Raw genomic sequence first — 6,523 nt, forward strand, 5'->3', positions numbered from 1 at the left:
AGTTTTTGTGATCTATCAATACCTGAAATTTCGAAAGTTGTGTGTTTGAGTAGTGATAAACTCTATATATTAAACTTAAGCGGTCCCATGTTATAATGCAATACAGGGGTTTAAGGTGACTAATAGTTGAGTCCAGTGGCGGTTTTAGGGATTTTTTTAAGGGTATTCCTTAAAAAGTATAAATTATACAATCTAATATGAAGAGAAATTCATATATTGACAACAATTATAAAAAAAACACGTAAATACATAAAATTTACAATTGCCTTCTACGAGTTTTCATATTTTAAAATTGTTGCATGATAGTCTCATTATCAATACTACAAGCTATATCTCTTTTAATGTACACAACCAAGCAATCATTCATCTATTGAATATAGAACAAATTATGAAGCAAAATTTAATTTTATTGGCATAAAAAAAAATTGAGGGTGTTCCCAAAATATTTTTTGAAGGATAGACAAATAAAAATTTTAAATTATTATATACAAAAAAAAAAAAAAAAATCAGTTCAGGGTGGTCCTGCGACCACCCTGGGCTTAAGGTGGCGCCGCCCCTGGTTGGGTCTCAACTCTCAACATGTTGAGTTAGCGGAAGCTTTGACACTAGATTATTGAACAAATAACTGAACAATAAGCTTTTATTAAAACTTGACTCTTTGAATTACAACACTTTACAAGCATTAATGCTTTTACAAGACACACACACCAACTCTCTAGACACCTATGTATTGACACTACACAACAGCTCTTATTTATTTCTTCACTTCACACTCTTCACAAGTCTCTCACACATCTCACTAATCTCACACACTAATCTCACTAGTCTCTCACTAGTCTCACACACTACTTCACATACCATCACATCTATTTATACTAGGTGTATGTTGGTTAGAAAACCAACTTGAAGCTTCTAGCATCTTCCTTTTTATTGGCATTAAATGAATGCCACTCTCCAATCTTCTAGACCATTCTATAAACATGTGACTAAAATTCACTAGTGCAAGGAAGCTTCTAGAGAAAATATAAGAACTATCTTGGAGAGAATTCTGGAAAGAGAGCAAGAGAGAAATTTGCAGAATTAGAGAGATTGTATGAGAATGTTCTAGAATTTTTAGAAGTTTCTAGAAACAACAAAATTAGTGCTGATTTCTAACACAACGCACATCTTTCATGTTATAATACCACTAGTTATCACGGAATATTTTATTGAGTTTATTTTGTGTAAGGAAATTAATACAATTTGCAATTCTAATAGATTTGTATTTCATTCAAAAGTATTATTACTTGATTAATTGTTAAATCCATATTAATTTTATATAAAAATATTAAACTAATTTCATGATTGGTTAAATCTAAAGTTATCTAATCTAGCTAATATTTCCAAGAACTATGATAGGTTATTATTAATCCTTATTGTAATTTAAATTGTAAAAATTAGATATATCCAAGTTAGGAATTATATATTGATACATTCTTTAAAAGAAAATATGTTGATAATATAGAAAGTAATACTCCTTTGAATTCTACTTTTGAAACTTGAATTCTCGAATAGCATTGTAAGAATCTTCAAGGACGAGTATTTTTAATTTAATTTATATGTCTATGTTGAAAGAGAAACCGTCAAGAAATTAGTTTGTACTTCAAACTCGATTATTTTGAGTCCCTAAAATAGCATAGGCTATAGTTTCAATTGAGATAATTTTTAATTTTATTAGTTTTTTTATACCTATCTTATATCTCCATAAGTTGTCACATGTTCTTTCCTCCTCCCCTTGTAAAGAAACTAAAGTTTAAAATAAAATATATAAAAAATTGACACTTGGCATATTATAGTTGCAAGAGCATTAAACATATTTATTTTATTTTACATATTTATCAAGTTTCATAAGCACTTAAATTAGACATGAGCAAGGCGTGTGATAGGATGAAGTGATTGTATATAGAGAAACTAATGAAGAAGATGGGTTTTGGAGACACTTGGGTAAATCTGATGATGCAATGCATTTCAAAAGCTACTTATTCTGTCTTGATTAATGGGGAGCCACATGGTCACATCACACCCACGAAGGGGCTGCACCAAGGAGATCCTTTGTCTCCATATTTATTCTTATTATGCACGGAAGGCTTCCATGGTTTATTGAGAAAAGCAGAGGAGAAGGGAGATATAAGGGGCATTTCTATTTGTTGAAGTGTGATAAGTGTAATTTTTACATGATTTTTATTATCCTCTTATTTATTAAAATTGTTAGTTTTCCTTTATTTCTTTTGATTTGATTTGATTTTTATTTTTATTTATCTATTCATTTGTGCTTTGAAGGAATGAGAAGATTTTAGATTAATCTACAAGAGCTTTACATGCAAAGTAGGGCTAGGCTAATTGAATCAAGTCAACTTACATCTAGCCAGGTATGAATTCAAGAGAAGACCAACCCAATTAAATTTAAGTCCAACAGGAGCAAGGAATCAAAGGAAATTTGCACCAAATCCAAGTCCAATTCGGATTAGGATTCCAGCCTGTACATCAATTAGTATTTTCAGCATAACTTTGGGCTCAGATGTCCAATCGAGATGATTCAAATTGGGCTGGAAAGTTAATTTAAAGGGCTACAACTTTGTAGTTTACCAAAAGCCTGAATTCTGAAGTTAAATTGGCCATAATAGTCGGTTAAGTAAAGCCTAAAAATCTGGGGTTTTCTCTAAATGAGAATTCAACTTGTAATAAGATTCCTTTACCTATTTAAAGGCTCTTTAGGGCAAAAATTCAGTGTGCCGCATTGAAGTATTTTATTATTATTATTTTTTGGGAGTCTTTCTGAAGAGGAGGATTTGAGGACAAAGGCGAGAGCTTCATGTTGATCAACCAATTCAGATGAAAGCCATAAGTTTTATTTGTTTTCTTTTCAATTTTATTATGAACTAAATTTTATTTTCTAGAGCGTTGATGTAGTCTAGCAATGAACACACAATTTATATTCTGAGTTATTTTATTTTTAATATTTCCATGATTGAGTGTTTAATTCTTATTGTTAATGCTTACTATTTTTTTACGAATTATTGTTTGATCAATTGAATGACAATGAGACCGAGAGGTGATTGTTATTTTAGTTCTAGAATTAAACACCATTAGTTGAGCTAAAGTAGAGATGCTTTACCACGATTAGTGTGATTTTTCAGAAAATTCAAAGTACATAATGAGTATCCAATTAATTAAATTCGCATAGAGATATGGAATTGTTAGTTGAAGATATTTTTGATATTATTCGAGAGAAGATATTGAATACTTAAAGAATTTTTAATCATCAACGGGAGATTATTAGAATTTAATAATTAGGAAGAATAAATTGTGTGGGATTTGTTAGGTGAAATCAACCGCTCTAGATCCATTCTTATCATAATTTTTTTTACACTTTTAGATTTTTACGTTTTGTATTCGTAGATTTATTTTTATTAAATAGTTTAATTTAATTCAGATAGTAGAACATTCCATTTATTTTCGATTTTCCAAATAGTAATTAATTTAGTGAATTTTGGTATTCAATAACATAGTTAATCCCTGTGGGTTCGACATTCGTTTTCTAAAAACACTTTACTACTTGTTACGATTCTGTGTGCTTACAGATTATTTTTTGCGAATAAAGTGCACCAAAACTAACACACTTATTTTTTGCAGATGACAACCTTATTTTTTGCAGGGCAAAACTAAATGAGTGTGAGAAGCTTTTGGAGATCTTAGCCACTTATGAACAAGCATCTGGACAACAAATAAATAGAGATAAAACAACTCTATTTTTTACTTAGTCCACTTCCTAACAAATGCAAGCTTCAATTCAAGAGGCCTTTGGAGTACCCGTGGTCAAACAATACGAGAAGTACTTGGGATTACAAGTTTCATAGGGCGAAAAAAGAAGGATAGTTTTGACAATATTAAGCAAAGAGTGTGGAAAAAGCTTCAAGGGTGGGAAGGCAAACTCCTATCACAAGCGGGAAGAGAAATTTTAAGTAAAGCAGTGGCTCAAGCACTACCTACATACACTATGTCATGTTTCAAACTACCAGTTACTCTTTGCCATGACATTGAAGCTCTCATTCGAAGATTCTTTTAGGGGCAGTGAGGAGATAGTCGAAAGGTGCATTGGGTAAGGTGGGAAGAGCTATGTAAGCCAAAGGAGCAAGGATGGATGGGTTTCAAGGATTTGTCACGCTTCAACGATGCTTGCTCGCTAAACAAACTTGGCAACTCCTACATGATAAATCCACATTGTTTTACCAGATTTTTATAGCGATATTTTTCCCACATTGTTCGATCATGGAAGCCACTTGTCCAAGCTCGGCATCCTATGCATGGAAGAGGATTATAAAGGGTAAAGATGTGATTAAGCGTGGAGCAATTTGGAGAATTGGAGATGGGAAGTAAGTTCATATTTGAGGGGATAGGTGGCTGCCCCAAAAGCATTCACCACGAATTTTATCTCCACAGGTAGACGGGTTGGCTGAAGTAAAAGTCAACAGGTTGATAGATGAAGATAGAAGTTGCTGGAGGACGAATTTAATTGATGAAACATTGCTGGACTTTGAGGCAGAGTTGGTGAAAAGCATTCCCCTCTGCCTTATAGAGCAATCCGTTGAATTAATTTAGCCTCACAGTGCTAATGGTGCCTACACGGTCAAGACAAGTTATCGGTTTTTGCAGACAGAGTTCTAGAACCAACAACCGGGTTAGTCCGAATCTCTAATGCACAAGCCATTGTGGAAAGGGATATGGAGTTTCAATGTACCAACCAAAGTGAAGAATTTAATTTGGCGAGCTTCAAAAAACTCCCTCCCCACAAAGCAGAACTTAGTCAAAAGAAAGGTTCTAAACGAGGACTATTGTGATCACTGTCAAACGCAACATGAAGACCCCCTCCATGCTCTCTATCTTTGCCTGAAATTGGAGGAAATTTGGCTCTTAGTACAAGCATGGAATCAGTGTAGTCTACGGCAAACAACGAGTTTTGTTGATCTCATGGGATGTATTCTGGGGGAGAATAGGGACCCGGACCTGTTTGCCATGATAGTGTGGGTTGTATGCAAGAGAAGAAATGACATGAGGGTAGGGAAAAGTGGCGAAACTCTCCCAAACCTTGTGCAGTAAGCTCGCAGCAGGTTACATGATTTTTTGCTGAATAATTCTGCAGATGTGGAACTCGTTGGAAGACCTCCAACTCAGTGGCAGCCCCTAACACACCAACAGTACAAAATTAACTTTGATGGGGCACTTTTCAAGGCTGAGAATCAGGCCGGAATAGGAGTGGTAATCAGAGACAGCGAGGGGCAGGTGATGGTGTCCTTGGCGCAGCGAATCCCCTTGCCCAATATAGCCATCGAAGTTGAGGCGTTGGCTGCAAGACGTGCAATGGAGTTGGCTTTGGAAACTGTCCTTAATAAGGGAGTGTTGGAGGGTGACTCACTGATTCTCATGAATGCTCTAAAATCAAATTCTCACAGCCTTTAACAATTTGGTCACATTGTCAATGATATATAGTACTTAGCCTCTCAGTTCTCCATTATTTCTTATTCTCATGTAAGGAGGCATTGTAATACTGTAGCTCACTCGCTTGTGAGGCGAGCAATTTCTTTTTCTTCATTATGAGTCTGGATGGAAAATGTACCACCAAAGATTGCAGATATACTTCAGGTTGAATTTCATAGCCACAGTTAATAAAAGTTTGTGACGTGGTTTCTCCAAAAAAAAAAAAAAAAAAAAGATAAAAAAAAGCACTTTTGGTTATAAATCTATTGATTTATAAAGTACTTATTTACATGTTGAAATTATAAGATGTAAAAAAAAAAAAAAAAAATCGTCACATTTTAATATTTTAATTTGGCCATCCCAAATAGTATAAAATTCTAACTCCATCATTGTGCAAATAGGTATATTTATGTAATTTTTTAGTTTGATTATTTTAGGCTTTATGTTTTAATTTGATTTTAATTTATTTTTTAATTGGAATAGCTTTTTGCCCTTATATAATTTAGTTTTTTTGAAAAATGTAATTTGAAATAAAACATAGGGTAGTGTTTTTTTTTTAGTAATATTTTTCAATTATATATGATAGAGTCTTGGGACACAACTTTTATGTCACAATTCGTATCACAACTTTGATGTAGTTGATCATGAGTGCTGGAGAAAAAGTGATGGGTTCATATAAAAATGATTTTCAATCACTCAAATTTAGAGCTGTCCAACAAAGACTTAAACCTAAGAAATTTGTCAAACTCAAAACTGTTCGAACTGAAACTTGCTCGATCCAAGTAGTGTGGTAGTCAGTGGTGGGTTGCATTATTCGAAATCCGACTGAGAACCCAACTGTTCTCTTTGTTTAGCTCCTCGTCGTGAGCCATGTTCTTTGACTTTTGCTACTGATCTGGCAAGATATTCGCTAGATTTGGTAGATATCTCCACAAAAACTGATGAGAACGTGGTCTAATTAACCTCACACGTTTTTCTAGTGTCAAAGACCCCGTCATGCCGAAAACAA

Source organism: Quercus lobata, chromosome 12, assembly GCF_001633185.2.
Source record: "Quercus lobata isolate SW786 chromosome 12, ValleyOak3.0 Primary Assembly, whole genome shotgun sequence".
In the NCBI taxonomy this organism is placed as follows: Eukaryota; Viridiplantae; Streptophyta; class Magnoliopsida; order Fagales; family Fagaceae; genus Quercus; species Quercus lobata.